Source organism: Bactrocera neohumeralis, chromosome 2, assembly GCF_024586455.1.
Source record: "Bactrocera neohumeralis isolate Rockhampton chromosome 2, APGP_CSIRO_Bneo_wtdbg2-racon-allhic-juicebox.fasta_v2, whole genome shotgun sequence".
Classification (NCBI taxonomy): domain Eukaryota; kingdom Metazoa; phylum Arthropoda; class Insecta; order Diptera; family Tephritidae; genus Bactrocera; species Bactrocera neohumeralis.
The window spans coordinates 1,558,517-1,577,624 of NC_065919.1; the positions used below are offsets into that span (position 1 = coordinate 1,558,517).

The window sequence follows — 19,108 nt, forward strand, 5'->3', positions numbered from 1 at the left end:
TTCAACTGTCAAGCGACGTCACGCTCCTAATTTGACATACACAATCGTTAATAGCCCGATAGAAAACAGAAAAGCATCAAAGTGGTCACTTCCAAACGAGCAGCAAACAAATAATTACGATTAACAATTTCCATTGCAATGGCGATAAAACAATAACAACAGGCTAAAAAAGCCAGACAAAGGAAAGCATAAATTTCAACAAGTTGGAAAAGATATTAGCATAAAGTGTGGTACATAAAATGTCAAGTCAAAAGGAAAGTGAGTGAACTCGGTATCGGATTACGCTTGAGGCGCTCTTGAGCATGCGCGTCCAGTTGGCACACCCAACGAAGCAGGGCTAGTGGGTGTGTTGCTAAATGTTCGCTTCGTCGAAACGGTTGTTCGAAGCTCTAAAAGCTTACAGAATTCAAACTTGCAACAAATTGCTATTGACAATGAAAGTGCAATGAGTTTGAATGCGTTCAGCAAATAAATAAAGCAGATAGTTTTATTTAAACAACTCTGTGCGCTAATCTTAAAGTAATAAAAGCGTTCTCGATTTATAATTATAATATCAATGACTGGACCACGAGTTCGTCTCGAAAATCAAGCACATTTTCTTGATTTTTGTGGCAGTGTTGCCGATTCGAATCTCAACACTTGCTTTCCATAAGTGTGAGGAGATCGCCTCTGGTTATGTGGTGGTAATTGTTGAGTGGTTATTTCATTACCTGATCCTACCGGGATTACGAAATCGCATAGGAATCCACTGTCACCCAAATAAAAACATTCAAATCGGCTGCATTATAATTTCTTTGAAAGTAGTCGTTCCTATGTGATAATTACCCTCGTTGGTGCAATAACCAAATATTAACTGAAGCAAATAAAATAAATTTTTATTTACAATAAGCAAACGATTGCAACAAACGAGGTCATTGTACAATTACATGTTATCACAAATTTAAATGCATACTTATGCACTATCTTATTTGCATTGTCTGTGACTCTTTCGCTCTGCACGCACCGGTGGGTTTGCGCATGCGCAGCCTGCTATTTAACTACTGGCACTCAACTAAGTAAGATAAACGATTTGATAACAGCGCAGGTAGCCACAGTTATTTGAATATTATACTCGTACGCATATACACATATAACATACATACATAACATACAAATAACGGTGAGGGGTGAGGCGAGCATCAGCGCTGCGCCGAGGGGCCAATGCACTGCGCCGACTAACAACAATTGCGCTTTTGTTGCACATTTCAGATGCTAAGATACACGCAACGCTGCTTTTTATAATATATACATATACATGCATGTGAGTGTGTGTATGTGTGTAAATAATAGCACTGACCGGCGGTTAAAATTAACTATAATAGCAAGAAATAAACAGAAGTGAAAAAACTTGAAAAAGAAAACTGCGCATACAATGTGACTGCAAACGATTATGATAGTGCGACAACATAACAAAAACAACACGAACAACGATCGAACGATAGCAACTGCAATTATGATAACCACGCTAATAAAGCGCGCAGCAGACGAGCTAGCCGATGCTGGTTACATCTAACAAGCGCTCATTTGTGGCCAGCGCGAGAATACACACATTCACACATGCGCACACTCTGGTCGACAATATTAGTGTCCAATACCGAACACTTTAGTGAGTCACGTTATTTCGGGATTTGGAAATCTCAACGCTATGTTTTCAAAGAGAGAATATTCCAAATAAAAATCAAGAAAGTTTGAAAATTTTTTCAGTGGTAATCCTGTTTTCGCATAGTTCTAACCAATAGACTTTGGGAGCGCGCGCTCTACCGGCGTTTTTATATATATTTCTGAAAGATTATCAGCTGTGTAAAGAAAGAAGTTCTTTGTTCCATAACTCGTGAATGCAGAACACCAACTTTATCTGTTAAATGTGCAGTCCAAATATTTCAGATGTGCTAAAGTGGGGGCTTTTTATGTTAAAACAAAAGCTCAGAAATTATCATTAAGGCGTTAAAAGACTATTCTGTACTTATTACTGTTATTCTAAGATGACTGCCCAAAGCTATATTCTTTGTAGTACAAACATATTGCTCTATTCCGGCTTGCTTTCAAAACGAAAAGGAGCCGAAGTTGAAGCTTTTGCAGCTGTATTTTAATAAGCACTGCCGATCGAAAACCCATAAAAATTTCGATTTTTTCTTTATATGCTGGAAATGATTACTTATAGTATACATATGTATATGCAGTTGAGCAGAGTAGGTGGCGACGCAGGAGAACTGCATTTGACCGAACGCCAAACTAAACTCTGTCTGTAATTTAATAATAGTTTTCAATATCAATTAGCATGATTTAAGTGTGGGCTGCATGCCCCAAGTGGGCGTTTATTAGACAAGTAGATCAGCTACTGGTTATAGCTAATTCTTTGCTAATGAAAATCACCAGCAGAATAATAAAATTCAAATATCAAACCTTACAAGTTAAATCCCAATAACAACACTATCAGAGTTGCCAAGCTTATGTCATGTGAATAATAAATTAATGTACAAGATTTTATCGACCGTGAGCGACTTTAAGGCCGACTTTGCTAATATTATATGTAAAATATACAATTAATACATACTCACATATAGTACATAAACACATTCATACTGAAAATATGTGTTCATAAAATGTTAATATTTAAAATTCTGCATTCAATATTGAAAACTAAGGAATAATTGGGAATTCCTTCAAAGTATTTTTTGCCAGAGAGAGATCTTTGCAATCGCTTTGAATTATTAAAAAAATATATATGTATATGAATTTATTTCCTTTGCTACATGATAAATTATCTGCGGCTTTCACGAGCAACAGGGACCCAAAACTTAGCAATCTGCATCTGGACGTATGCTCACGCACATATTTAGAAATACACCTATGCGCCTGCCTCAGTGTCTTTATGAAGTAGCAATTAATGAATGCAAATTAGACAAAGGTGTTGAAGGCATTTGTCAAACACATGTACTATGTATGCAAATATATATGTGCTTATGCTTGTACATATGTAAGTATATAGTATTTGTATACCATGCCTCACTTTGTTATGTTTTTTTAATTAAATTTAATTTTGCAGTTATTTAAAATGATAAAGCGTTTGAGCATGAATAGCTGTTGAAAAGTGAAGGGAGCCTAAAGGGTGTTACAAAATGAGTGCAGTAAATAATAGCGAATGATATGCGAAAGACGTTGATTTAAGCAACGTTTTAATTGGAATTTCACACATTCATATGAACATTAATTTATGTACTAACATGCATGTGAATATACTTGTACATATGTATGTATTACAGTTATTCATTTGCATGCAGCGTTGCTTTTTATAAATTAAATAACTGTACAGCAGCATATTCAATTCAGTCTTGTCCACAATAATTGTTTGGCGTATTACCAACAAGCAATTATGATATAATCGCCAAGAAGGCCAAACAAGATTTGCATATGTGCATGCGTCCGTGTGTGTGTGTGTATGAATATTTGTATGCAAATGCAGTGCTTGGCTAAATATTTTCGCAAAAGTGAGAGTGAGTAATGTTAAAATTTACAAAATAAATTAAAATATATACAAAAAATAATAATTTTAATTAACAAGTTGTTAACGGCAAGGAAATTACAAAGGAATTAAATGCATAACTATATAAACCTCAATTATATGTAATTTGCATAATGCCAAAAGTTTACATTCAAAGTAACTGCATGTGTTTACATATATATTATACTTATGTATATTCGCAGCATGTTGGTAAGAAAAATTGATATGTATCTGTGTATAAATATAGCAAATATACTTTTTTATACTCTCGCAACAAAGTTGCTAAGGAGAGTATTATAGTTTTGTTCACATAACGGTTGTTTGTAAGTCCTAAAACTAAAAGAGTCAGATATAGGGTTATATATACCAAAGTGATCAGGGTGACGAGTAGAGTTGAAATCCGGATGTTTGTCTGTCGGTCCGTCCGTCTGTCCGTCCGTGCAAGCTGTCACTTGAGTAAAAATTGAGATATCATGATGAAACTTGGTACACGTATTTCTTGGCTCCATAAGTAGGTTAAGTTCGAAGATGGGCAAAATCGGCCAACTGCCACGCCCACAAAATGGCGAAAACCGAAAACCTATAAAGTGTCATAACTAAGCCATAAATAAAGATATTAAAGTGAAATTTGGCACAAAGGATCGCATTAGGAAGGGGCATATTTGGACGTAATTTTTTTGGAAAAGTGGACGTGGCCCCGCCCCTACTAAGTTTTTTGTACATATCTCGGAAACTACTATAGCTATGTCAACCAAACTCTGTAGAGTCGTTTCCTTCAGGCATTTCCATATACAGTTCAAAAATCGAAGAAATCGGATAATAACCACGCCCACCTCCCATACAAAGGTTATGTTGAAAATCACTAAAAGTGCGTTAACCGACTAACAAAAAACGTCAGAAACACAAAATTTTACGGAAGAAATGGCAGAAGGAAGCTGCACCCAGGCTTTTTTTTAAATTGAAAATAGACGTGGCGTCGCCCACTTATGGACCAAAAACCATTTCTCAGGAACTACTCTACCGATTTCAATGAAATTCGGTATATAATATTTTCTTAACACCCTGATGACATGTACGAAACATGGGTGAAATCGGTTCACAACCACGTCTTCTTCCAATATAACGCTATTTTGAATTCCATCTGATGCCTTCTCTGTATAATATATATATACATACATTAGGAACCAATGATGATAGCGGAATAAAACTTTACACAAATACGGTATTTGAAAAATATGTAAATGACGGATAATGAAATCTCGATTACCACTTTATCATGCGAGAGTATAAAATGTTTGGTGACACCCGAACTTGGCCCTTCCTTACTTGTTAATAATTAAAAATGTACAAAATAAAGTACAAAATGCCTAACACTAACGCACGAGCTATCAACAGCGGCAATATGGCAACTTTTACCACGGCAACTGTCATTTGCTTTGGCGTCCACAAGCTAAGCCCTCTCGCCCGATATGTGAAAATTATTATGATTTCGCGAAAAAGTAAATACGAGTAAAACATGTAAAAACTCAAATACACAAAATTACAATAAAACAAGAAAAAATGTTAATATCGATTGCACAAATAAAACAGTTTCCATAGAAGAACTTGAATTTGAAGGTTCAGTTTGTATGGTAGCTACATATATGCTATAGTGATCCGTTCTGAACTATTTCTGTGATGATTTCACCATTGCCTTTGACAATAATCGATGCCAAAATTTGTTAAGATATCTCCTATTAAAATTAAAAAGTTTTTCATACCAGAACTTGATAATGGTCCGACATCGGCTGTTTTTTAGAGAGAAAAGATATCTCAAAAACTGAGTGACTAGTTTACGTATTGACAGATAGACGAACATCACACGTACGAATATATATTGCATGTGACTTGGAACTGCGTGTGGCGACAATTAATTGAGACAGAAGCGTTTCACCGTCTCAACTAGTTATAACTCCAAATTTTAGTTGAATGCATCGGTTCGTTGACACAGGTTTCAAAAGGAGGCTCGTTTATAGATCATATAAATAAGATATAATGAGAGATCTGAAAATACATTGATCTCGTACAGATCCTGCCACTGCTCAAAAATACTCATTCATGCTAGTATTATGACGTCAGCAAAACATGAAATAGAGCCCTATTCCACAAGAACTCGCAACCACCAACAGTATGTTGTTAGCAAATATTTTGTTAGGGAAGGTGAAATTCTAGAAAATATGTCTGGAAACTTAATGTCGATATCTTGTTCTGGATGCTAAGCCCGACCTAAAAGCACAGCTTGATATTATTAGTCTTATTACTTTGAAAATTAAATTATTTTGGAAGCTGGCATACTCGTATATAATTATTATTGCAAAAATAAGTGCACGCAAACATAAAGAACAGTAAGCTGTAACAAAAAATAACGGTTAAAACGAGGAGTAAGCGGAAATATTGCGTTGCTCGCATTGCTGCTTTGTATGCGGCGCTTTGAGAATGAATTGCATTGAAAGCGAAATTAAAAAAAAATATAAATAATGAAATCATAAAATCGAGTAAAAGGAAAAAACGAAGCGATAGCAAACGAAAATTGATTGTAATTCAATTATGCGAATGAATGAGTGAGAGTGGATGCAAATGCAATTTTTCGCAATTGCCGAAGACAAATAAACAACGCCGAGCAGTTAACGTACAACGCGGCATATGCTGACGGCAGACGGTGGATGGCTACAATGGAGTGATGGCGACTACCACACTGTCGGGGCGGTGGAGCAGGCAGACGGCTAATAGCCAAAGCGAGCGAGGAGGACAAAGAACGCTGCTAGTTATTAGCAGAGAGGGGTGAGCTGATTGCCTTCTTGCAACAGATGCGGCAACGTAAATTAAATGACGGCGGAACGAGAAGCCGGGGTGCCGAGCACCATGTCAGTTGTCAGACGTATCGACAGTCAGTCAGCACCGACGTGTGGAGAATCAACCGATAGTTGGAGCTCGTGCAGAACAATGGCGACTGACAGCGGCGAATAAATTGTAGTAACAAATGGCAACAGAGCAAGAAAGCTGGTGGAATACAAACAACACATATCTGCTCTTATATATTCTTTGATTAATTTCAGCACGGAATTTTTCGTTTTATTTTATTGTTACAGACACTTCCGTTTGGCGAACTCGTTTGAAGTGGTGGGAGTGGAGATTTTGAAGTTATTGGAAAAACTAACAATGCTGTAATTAGGTTTGATAGAGAAAATTAGCAAATAGAGTTCAATTACATTTTATTTTATTTCGGAAATGAGTTGAAATATATTAATATGAGTGTATTTAAAACAAACCAAAATCCAGTTAACAAAATTCTACATTCTTATTCGTACATACAAAATGTATTTTTTTTTGGTTTGGTTTGGTTTTAGAATTAAAAAGTGATGCGAAACCGTTTTATACCAGAAATATTTCAAAGTTATAATATTTCAAAGTTTTTTACTGAACCAGCTAAGTGGTGGCTAATTGATAGCTAGCAGCCTGGCCCTGTTTTGAAGAAGAAATCGGAAGCGACGATTCGTTCCTTATCTAAGGAATCGCCAGACCCATAAAGAGCTCCTTAAGTTTTCATCTCTTGAGCTCAGTTCTAGTAAGAGCATTAATATGCACCAATTTCACTTCGGGTCAAAAGGAAGAAATCGAGTTTTTGCAACTGTATTGCATAAGAAAAATAACAACAAAAACAATAAATACTGTCAGCATTTTCTATTTGAGTGTTGCATAAAGTTGCTCGAACGAAATTATTTTCTACTCCATTTACACACTGGTTGTTGTAGTTTGCTCATGCAAACCGGCAAAAATTGTCAATTCTCCTGACGAAATGAGCGCAAGTGCAGCCGAAAGCAGTCAGCACCGTTCGGACACACAATGCAGCCAAGATAAACGATTGTCACAGCATGTTTGTTGCTTTTGTTATTGCAACAGCAATTGCACACATCCGTTAGCACTTAAGTCAGCTGTTACATATGCACGGGAGCTTATCCATGCAGCACACACATATGTACATAGGCATTATGCATTATGCTGTTGATTTGCATTCAAAACGTCATCGATTTCGTATTTACTTTGAATTCAGTATGCATTGAAAGCAATTGAAAATAAGCGCAACAACGATAATTGTTCGATAAGCACTGTCGCTTATTATATAAATACATTGCACATAAATATGTTTACAAGTGTCTATTTCCTTTTCAGCAGCTTTTTTCTTGCCTTCTTTGACTGTCTTTCGATTTCGTTTATTGCCATGTGTGGCACGTTATTTCTGCGTCGTCGTGTTAATATTTTGTTGCATAATGGTGACGGCGACCCCAACAACATTAAGAAATATGAACAAAAAACATATAAAAACGTCGACAATAGTTTATGAAAACTAACAAAAAAATGATAGAAAATAATTCCAAAGAAATTGCCCAGCTGGCGATTGTACGGGAGCGTACAACAATAAAAACAACAAGGTAGTAAAAAGTGCAAGTTAAAAGTTGCTTGAAAACGTGATGTTGTTGCTGTACGAAAGGCAAAGTTGAATGAAAATGAACATAGAAATGAAAATGCAGACTCAGCTATAAGAAACACGCTTACATAGTTACATATATGCATGTATGCGCGTGTAAAGCTACATATGTAGATACTTGGAACTATCTGCTAATTTACTAAGAAAATGCAAACAATTGCAAAATGCAACTCCTTTTCAAATGATTTTTGTGAAAAGACATGATTTTCCATAATTATTGCTTTTATAATGTTATGTCATAATGGAAAAGCTCGGTGTTGGATGTTGATTTTGGCGCAAAGCCATGTCTTTTAGCACATCAGGAAACTGAGAAAATTGAAGCCTTGTTTTAGGCTTTGGCGAACATGTTTTTAGAATTCTCATGATAAAAGAAGTTCGGAATTATGAATTTATAATTGAAAGGATTTGCTATTATCAGCGCTATTCTCATGCCCTCACAAAAATCACAACTCTCAGTATTGTGAGTTTTTTGACTTTTGTGGCTTAATTCAAAAGCTTAAAAGCTCACAATTTTTTCAACATTCTGAGATGTTTGAAAGCAAACCTCACAAAATAAATCTCACAACGACATCGAAAATCGATATTTTATCTATACATACACACAATGATATTTAAACTTAAGTGTAATATATTTGCTATTTTTTCAATAGCTCATCGCCACAAGAGAAGCGTGGCCACTTTGAAAAGAAAGTATGCAATTATGAGACAACTGTTGGCAAAAAGAGTTTGCAGATGACAAAGATAAATGGTATACTTTTTGCAATTTCCCTGCCAAGACGCACGCTTACGCCGCGCTGCTGGATATTACAAATACACGATCGCTCAGCGAATACGTCCATACAAGTTTGCTGTTTGGAAACCTGACGCCAATCTATGCAATTGTATCCAGCAAAAGATATATGTACCAATGTACATACATATATACCAGATACATAGGTATATATATGTATAGATAAGCAATGCAATTGAGGCAAAGCCACATTGCTAGTGTCAATATTCAATGGAATGTCGCCGTCACGCCGACACGCTGATAAGTTAATGGCATTCCTTGCAGTTTATTAACATTTCAATTTCCAATTGAACCAAAGGCCCACTGCAACTGCTACAACGTTGCCATAATTGTATGCTAAATAATTACATACCTATACATTTCATTTTGGATGTGGCAATGAAATGAAAGAAAACGGTAAAAGTGAGAAATCGGTTCGAAGCGCTCGTTCGAAAATTGGACGCGTCCTGCAGATAAAATGACGACTGTGATGCAATGCCTTGGCTGGCGGCAACATTGGCACCACCGTTAATTGGGCGCATAATCAAGATCCATGATGCACAAGGCAAAGCCATGCATTTTATACTTATGGACATCAATGATTTATCGCTAATGGTTTGAGCATATCAGGCAGCCACTCAATTGAGTCAATTGGGCGGTTTAAGCATAGTCTATTAATGTTGACAAAATGCGTATTTATTAGTTAGGCTGCCATTTTTGTAATTACAATATAATTAAAAGCTTACAATTTCGGCAAGTGGGGCGCTACTTACCAATGCTTTCTTTCGCCTCTTTTAGCATTTAGTAGTATAGTAATAGCAGCGATCCATATACTACCAATTGAAAAATAGTTACCGACCTCTGATTCTCTCAGTCACCACTAATTACGTTTTGAACTCGATCATTTGGAATGAAACAGAATTTATTCATATTTTGTTTGGATTTCTTAACACTGTTTAACGTAGCTTTCTCTGGCGCACACACTTATGCAACTTAATGAAAATTGTTAGCAATATTTCACTCAGAACACAACTCATTGATATTGGCACTACTCACAGCTTTTTTTTCCTGTGCTGTTCAGCTTTTATTACAACATTTATTGAAATAAAATGGCTCAAACTATTTTTTTTTAATTCCACATATTTTTTTTATTAAATCTGAAAATACTTGAGGCTGTCTACTTGTTTATGGAATTTTTCTTCGTATTCACCTTCAACAAGTTTATATGTTGTTGTTATGTGAGCGGACAATAATTTGGTGGTTGGTGAGTGATATCGTGTCGCATTCACTCAATCAAAGTGCCATTCACAACGGACAATCAGCAGACAGGCAGAAGTGATTTGCAGATATGCAACTCACACACGCACACACTCTCACATTTATTTATAACAAAACTGGAGTGCAATAGCACCGCGATTGCTTTGTGCAAATGTCTTTCGCGCGATTTCCGCGGTAAATGTTGCATTTGGTGTTATGTCTTTTTAATTTCGTCGCTTTCAGTTTGCACTCGGCACAATTCGCGCTGACGACAGTTTCGGTTTCCTTCAATAATTTCACTATTTATCACGTTTTCTTCGATTTTCACTGATTGCTGAATTGTCCCGTTGTTTCGCTGTTAATATTTGCGCTTTTGTTGTTGTTATTTGGTTTCCTCACACTCACTACAATAAATTGCGGCAACAGCAGCTCGTTACATGAACGCGGCGCGTAGCGGACTGTGCCGATGAACTGATCTCAGCAGCTCGACAGCTACAAAAGCAATTGCTTAGTTCGCTTTTCGCCCGACAGCGCAGTCGCCGCAAGCGTCGCTGCTTTCGCGCTTATCGAAATAATCATATTGGCCGCCGGCGCGTATACGCGATAAATAGTATTATTAGCCTTTGCCCACACACACACGTGCACTTGAGCGCACTTGTAAATAAGATCTGTGTACACCAAATTTTGAAGTCTTCTTTGTTAACCTGCTCAACGGCAATTCGATAAGAGGTATTCCGCCGACTCGTTTCTTTTTTATTGTTGTTATTTTTAGCGGCAAGCGTTAATATTTATTGACATTATGAGAATTGCACAAACGATTTCTTTATTCGGCAAATTCACGCATTCCGCTAGAGAAAAGCCCCTTGAGGTCTTATTTGTGTTTACCGGCCGGCGTTTGAAGTCACAATTTTGATTGAGAGCTTTTTTGATGTATTTGTTTTTGCTTTCAGAAGAAATTAGTCTCTATCTACCAGTAAATATCATTATTTATTTGACAACTTGTTTATAAAACGCACTTGTTTAAAACTTTTTCTGCAATTCTTCCAAGAATTATCACTAAAATTTAGTTTTGTATGAAAAAAAATAAAGCATCGATTTATAATCAACTTTTTTTAGAAAGAAGCTCTATTTGGTTTGAAGAAATGCTAAATAGGTAATTATGAACAAAAAACGACAAAGAACCAATGATAGCACTCATCTAAAATAGGCTTTGCAAATAATATTGCGTCGAAGTAATATCTAGCCAGACATCAGATATGGAGGTCTACGTAATCTGAACGGACTCGACTTCATCAACCATAAGAGTAACGTCATTATAAACAAAACGGTTGTGGCTATCAACACCATTCGGAACTTTTATACTTCTCAAAAGTCAAAAGCAGTCCAGATGGGCAGTTTCTCACGCTTTAGATAATCTCACATACACTTATACCCTTATGTGTGCGATATATATGCAAATATACAAATGAAAAGATTATATTTAATAATTTATATAACTTAATTAGAAACTTATCTTCCCAGAGGAAGTCATGCTTAACGATGTTTAATCCAACGGAAAGCTACATGTAGACTTTGATGGAGGAAACCAAATACTTTGACTAACTAAAGTAATTTACATTGATTTGTTATTAATAAAAATTAATAAAAATACATGGCTTATGATAATAACAACAAAATTTAGAGGCGTTTAATGAGCGCCGGTAACTTAATTAGAAACGACATTTGTTGCCACGAAAAATAAATTTAAATAGCTTCGTGCCTCAACAAATGGCTCATTCGCTTGCAAAGCCCCTCGTCAATGCAACAGTGCAGTAGAAGCACAGGCGCCTATGCAGTCGATACCTGTAGACAAACATATAATTAAATAGCGATAAACAAGCATAATTGCAGGTAAGCGTAGAAAACGTCTGCGACGCCTTGCAGGTTGCCACATATGCGACAGAGGGAATTAAAACCGATTCATGGAATCGGAATATACTCAAATCCGGCGTTGGCGGTAAGGCGTGGCGAGCGTGTCGAGAACTACTTACTTGTGTGTACATGTATGTAAGTGCAAATAGACAAACATATGTACATATGTATTCTTTAAAGGAATTTCGTTTTTAATGCTCGGTAGGTATGCAACCATGTAACTAATTAATAATTAAATATTCAGTGCATGCATCAAGCGGCGAAAATATGCCGCCGAAAATTTCTTTCTCTCTTTCTTTAATGAAAAAAGTAACGCCAAAGCCAATCCGAAAATATTTAAAATGAAATCAAATAAAACTTGTAACAGCTTGCTCGCTGACCCATTTGGCGGCGCTTAATAGTTGGTACGCGCAAGCGCTGAGCATAAATGCTTTAAGTATGCAATAAACATAAATGCCTACGAAATGAAAACAAAATGAAGAGAAATCAATCAATATGCGCACACTTGCAGGTACACACATACATACATGCATACAGACAGGTGTGCACATGACATATTTCCACACCCACTGGAGGACGCAACGAAAGAAATACAATCACATTTAAAATGATAATGAAGCCATCAAGTAACGTGGAAAAATTGAAATGTGAGCTAAGCATTACATATAAACAAACAAAGTAGGCGAGCTTGAATATTATGGGCACGAAAGTATTCGATTGTCAATAATAATGCAATAAAATAATAAAGTACTATAAACAATACTCAATGTAATGGTATATAAAAATATAGCCAAATGAAAGATCAAATTTAACCCGGACTGGTCTGTATAGGTAAATTGATTTTTTCCCAAATCAATCTTAAGAGCACTTACTTGTATATTAATCTACATTAGCTTCCTTTTAGCTAGCTTATATCAGCAATCAGAAAGCCGGGTAACAAGAATAGAAGATACACCGTCAACCGTATTCATTCAACCATTCAGACACCAAATATGTACAACCAGGGTTAATAGTATTGAAAGATGCATCTTCTGTCCAAAGGGGTGTACAATCGCTTCAAAGCCAAAGGTTTTAATGGAAAAGCTTTAGTTTTTCATTTAAATTTAAGAAATACTAGTTTAAAATAAATATTTCTAAAATGTTTCGAACTCTTCCCAGGTAGTCTAGAACTCATGGCATTAGTTACGGAGGGGGTGGGATTTTGCAGCTTTTGAAGAGGTTCAGAACTACGGACCAATCAGCACGAATAGAGGGACACAGTGTGGGCAAATGAGATTGCACAGAAACGCGCGAGAGTCTGAGTGCCGACGTGTATGTACATACATATATACTGTACTTTTTCATTTGGTTAGGTGCTTATAAGTATTTATTTGTATGGAAGAATGGTCGACAAAACAATACTGGTCCGTGAGCGAATCATATGTACATACACACACCTACTCATACCTACCGACATGTTGCCAACAGTGTGTGGACACCGGTGGCTGCTGGCAACTGTATTACAAAAGATAAAATTAACAAAAACTAACTAAATGATCGTTGAGGCGTGACGCAATGTCCACCTTGATAACTTTGGGCAACACAACAACAACAGCAATGACAGCAAACGTAAAAAATCGTCAGCCATGCAAAAACAACAAGGCAATGAATGAGCTCATTCATGTTTGCAGCAATATGCGCTCTCTGCGCTGGTGAGCCAGACATTTTGTGGTAGTTGTTGTTGTAGTTTTCGACTGCAGCAATGCCGTTTGCATTTTTATGCGCATTTGAGGCATGACGAATGTGGCCGCACAGGTTAATACGCGCGCACAGTATAATTATGCGCTCAACACTGGCGGTGGTGCGTATACGCCCCGATGAACCGTAATAACCGAACGCGAACGCAGCGCCGAGGGGTGGCCAAGGGTGCAAAGTGAGCAAGAGCATGCAACAAATGTTGTTGGATTTTTATGATTTCCTTTTCGCGTCACAAAAAGCCAACGTTTGGCTAAATCAGTTGCCACCAAGTAGGCAGCAGACTTTTTGGGAATGATTATTTGGGTCTGTGTGGCTTGTTGTTCAGTCATCGCTCTAACCTCAATAATGTCCGCCCAGCGCGTGCTTGGAATTTGTAAATGAAATTTATTACTTTAGATTGTGATTAGTGTTATTTATAGTTATGAACTGCTTACATGTACCGCACACGTACACACACACACACGCACACACAAATCGATTATTCAGCGAGGCTCTTCATGGGTGTCTCATTCACTTCCCCAGTGCCAGCCAACTGTGGCCATAATGAAGTTTCCACTGCGTCGGTGGCGCGTTTGCTTGGCAATTGCTGCCATTTAAAACATTTTTTGGTTAAAGCCCTCAACAAACAGTTTTTTTTTATTCTCTTTAGAATGTCACCGGCGTAGAATAAAAATGGAAATCGGATGAACAACAGCTATGTTCAACGATGCGGCAATTCGGTCGAAACACAAGTGGACACCTATTAGAATGTTCAGCCAAATGGCAACAACAAGTTCACGAAGTCAATTTGGCTTGTTGTTGTTATTGTTATCGTAATGTAAGCTTTATGGCGCTGCTAAGATAGGAAGTTATGCCCGCCCCCCTCCACTTATTAGTAATTAAATTCTATATACATGTGTACTTCGATTGAATTGGTAAGCAAACCATGACTCCGATTGCGGGAATATAGCGTGTAATAATAACCTTTGAAAAAAAAAACCATTAATCGCCTAGTTTATCAGAGCAACAAAGAAAATACATAAAATCAGATAGGTATAAATTTTCGTAATTGAAATAAATAAAAAAATAAAATAATTCCAAACACTTTAATAAAAAAACCATCCCCATCTTTGAGGATCACCATCAGTTGTTGCATCATTGAACAAACTGAATCCATTAGCCGATTTGTTCTGAAATAGCAGTCAAATGGTTTGATGCTGATATGAAGACTGAAGTTCCGATTCCCATCTTATGTGAAGAATCTTCCTCTCGAGCACTTCTAGAGTAGCTTCATCATTCTTTTCAAAAATGAATATCTTAATAAATACGCTTCAAGCTGTTTAATGAAACTCATAAATGAGCGCATAAATTGCTGAAAATTAATCAAATATTATCCCGTCTCTTTGATGGCGGTCATAAAGCTACAAGGTCACTTTTAGCGCTAAGACATATGCTAATCAGCTAAAGAACAAAAGCTTAAAGACTTTATTTCAACACGTTCGTAAATATATACATATGTGTACAACCATATAAGTATCTTTATACCAAAGTTTAGAAAAAAGCTTAAAATTTTGTGACTGAACTCTTAATTTCATACAGCCATGTTAAGTCAATTTGATGTCTTTGGCTTTGGCAGAAAAGTCAAATTGCAAATTAAACTACTTCCATATATACATACATACACTTGAATTCAGCGGCCAAACAGCCGAACTGAAATCCACAAAAGTATTACCAGCAAATGAGCAATGTCAAAATATTATCAAATCGACCGAAGGTTGCCACACGTCATCAGATGCGAATTATGACCGAAACTTTCAAACTCCAAAAGCCAACGACGAATTACAATGCAGAAGCTAAAATATGCGAAAAAAAAATCTATGAAATGCAACGTTGCGCCCCTGCACCCCCAACACCGCGCTTCCACAGAGGCTGCACGTCGTAATGAATGCGAAAAATTTAGTAAATTTGTGTTATGCAACTCTTATACGCTTTATGGTCGTTCACACTTGAATTTGAATACGCGCTTGCGCACACTTGATCTCCACAATGACCTTTGCAAATATTTCGATGTGTTGCTTTTTGATTGGATTTTTATTTCTATTTAAATTTTGGTTTAGTTTTCGTTTGATTTGCATGTGAGCCGAATAATATTACAACAAAGTTGAGTCGAGTGCATGCGAAAGTGGGCTGAATGGCTCTCAACTATGTATAATACACGGAATTATGGGATTACTTACTATGTACAGATACTTAAGAGAATTGACTTGCTCGTAGGCTTAGTATTGTGTTATTTATAGCACTTTATAAATTTTCGATTTTAGAGAGCCGAAACTATTACTTGAAGTTATGTATCGAAAACAAGGACATTAAAATGGGTTTTCAAACCTAAAAGTCTTGATCTATTCCATTTGAGTCTGCTGCGATCTAGGGCACAACGGCCTGGAAAACCCGCTGATGAACTCTGTCAGGTCCGCGCCAAGCTGCTGACTATCCTGCTTCGTTCCACGAAGACAGCATCGAAAATTACGATACCGCGACTAGCAGTAGATTCATGGTGCCCTCAATCACCGTAGTTGTGTTACCTTTTTATATAGTGTGCACAGGGGCCGTGAAGGCGTTAAGTTGTATTGTTGTTATTTTTTATAGCCGCCTTTATGAAAATACAATTTAATTAGCCACTTTGGATTTGCACCACTCATTCATCATAAAAATAATACTGTTATGTGGCACATACATACACACAAATCTATTTGTGCTAAAAGTGGATGTGAATTTATAAAACAAAAACCAACAAAATGGCGCAATCGCTTGGCAAGTGCAAAAAGGTGTCTCTTGCTGGCTCTGTTGATGTTTGTGGGCGCAGCAAAAGACAACAACAACAATGATGTGTTATTAAAAACGCTTGATAAGCCACGCCATGGACGCTAAGTAGGCAGACTGGCGACTTGAAGACGGTTTAGCAACTCACACCCACATGCACGAGCACAAACAAGTGTTGCCACAAGCATGGCAGCAATCACAGAGACTAACGCTAAAGTCGTAGACGAAGATTGAGGCTGAGCTGCGCTGTTGCGGCGTTTTGAATGTCAAAGGTGTTTGCAGAATTTCGCAAATTGTACAGCAACAACAACAATAACCACACATGCACAGAAATACATACATATGTATACATGTATTGTATGTATGAACTTAACTGTAATTTTTGAAGTCTGGCTGTTGATCAAAATTATTTGGCTAGAACCGTCAGCGCGTGGCAAGTGGATGCCGACTTAGCTTCTCATAATTAATTTTGTGTGGTAACCATGGTGCTCAAATATTTACATGTGCCTTTGTGGTTGTTATTTATTATTGTGTAGAGTTCGCGTTGTCTAGTCTTGAAAAGGCTGAGGGTCAAGAGATAAGAATTGCTGCAACACAAGTATTGAAAAACTCAATTTGATATTTAGAATTTGTTGAAAAACTAATTTTGAAACCTTTTTAAGATATAATAGATCCCCAAACCTGCGAGACTCATGAATGAAGCTGAACGAGTATGACAAAAATGAAGAGACTGGCTTCATTAATAAGAGTTGAGCAATGCGGCTTAACTTGAATTAGGGAGGAAAGGCAGAGTTGATCAAGTGGTGCTTTCAATGCTCAATTCAAGATCTAAATTTTACTGATAACTTATGAAAAAAAAATTAAGATCGGTTCAAGCAGCTCTAGCTCTCTTACATAGGTGAGTGAGCAAATGCTATTAGAACACATTTCGGAGTAAGCATAGTCTAAATATTGTTGAAGATTATAAAACAATAATTAGCAAAAAATAGTGAAAAGGCCAATATCTTGAAGAAAGCGTTCTTAACGCTAGCAAACCCCGTTCGTTTCACTACCAATCTTTCGGTTTCATTTCATCCATTTCATAGTAGTGCCAATTCTAGCTCCCTCCCTCTTCGCCATTTACTACAGATAATAAGTACAGGTATATACACTAGCACATTGCGCTGTCTTAATCGCATCTCTTTTGGTAATTCATTTAAGAATTCTAAGCCGCTTTCAATTCCAGTTAATTCACGGCAATGCCAATCGTAAATTCAACCAACTGACCGACTTACACGCTTATAGACAGAGCGCTACTTGTCTACTTGTCCGGTTTGCTGTGTTCAAGCCCGCGATTCGTAGCCCGAAGCGTGCAGTTCGCCGTTTACATTGTTGTTGTTTCTAGCTTGTTTTTTCGAACCCGTTTTCTTTTTACTCGCAATGGCTGTGTGTACTTGTAATTGCAGCGATATATTAAGCGTTATGGAGCGAGAATTTTGCTTTTCAAGTTACTTCATGGCATTTCTCAAGTAAAATGGTGTTCATTTAGGTTTCTAGTATTTTTTTTATATGTTTCAAATGCATTTTTATGACAGTGTTTCGTTTTTAGAGAATAGCTGAAATACAACTTGAAATTAATTGAGCGATCCACGAGCAGCTATTATAATTGCAAACTGCTCTTTTAGAATGCTTTAAAATCAGAAGAAGTTTTGAATTGAGAGAAGCATATCCTCTACTCAAACGCATGACTTTATTCTCGATTCTGAAATCCCCTAACAAAATCCTTTGTGTTAAGTCAGATAAGTTAAAAAACTTCTACAACGGTTTAAGTTTTTGACACAATTGTGACGAAATTCGTGAAACAGAATGAGCCATTGTCATTTGTCTCGCGAGAGTAGAAAATTACCCAAGATTTATGCATTGATATTTGCAAATGTTATGACACAGGCATGCTTGAACAATTAGTTTTAGGTCTTCAACCATAAGCCACAATTGCTTCTCACAATTCCGTTTCACCGGAATGCCCCGAGCCAAAGCTGGTAGCATTCCCAGGCGTAAAGTGGCAATTCTTCTACTGCAAATACGCATTCAGTTAAGTTATCTAATCTTCTGCGGATAATAGAATGAAAGCATTTCCAAGAACTGAGACAAGCACTTAAGTGCGCATTTAAATTGCTTAAGCACGTCTAGCCCAGCAATGCTTAAGTGCTGCAAGTGCCAATATAGTATCGGCCAAAGCCTGGCTAAGCCCCTCAACAATGTAACAACAATTTTCGCATGCAAGGAGAAGAGCGGGGAGTGACAAAACAGTGTTTTGAATAGTCGAAGAGTTGGTGTGGAAGCTAATATCACAAAGTGTTTGTAACTTTTTGTGCTGCCAAAGTTACCGACCTTGAGTTCATTTCGCTTAGCTATATAAATACATATAAATACAAAAACAACATGAATATCATGATTTTTTCGTTTGGTTGCATAAGCGCCCGAACAGTGTATGCAATAACGGATTTCGTTTGGGATCCACGATTCTCAACGGTTTTTAAGTAAAAAACTGTCAAAGATGGACTAAGCGCTAAACAAAAAAAATATTATC

The 19,108-nt window shown here is 36.9% G+C and overlaps 1 protein-coding gene across 9 annotated transcripts in view; it reads right to left on the reverse strand.

The window, feature by feature from the left end:
* The window catches only part of LOC126750882 (uncharacterized), a 124,397-nt gene that overhangs the window by 34,116 nt on the left and 71,173 nt on the right, over positions 1-19,108 (reverse strand). Inside the window, exon 1 of one of the 9 annotated variants that reach the window (XM_050460648.1) lies at positions 9,609-10,210. The exons of the other annotated variants lie outside the window; for them this stretch is intronic. The gene's annotated coding sequence lies outside the window, so the exon portion shown is untranslated. Of the gene's footprint in view, positions 1-9,608; positions 10,211-19,108 lie in introns of those variants that run through there. 9 annotated transcript variants of the gene reach the window in all.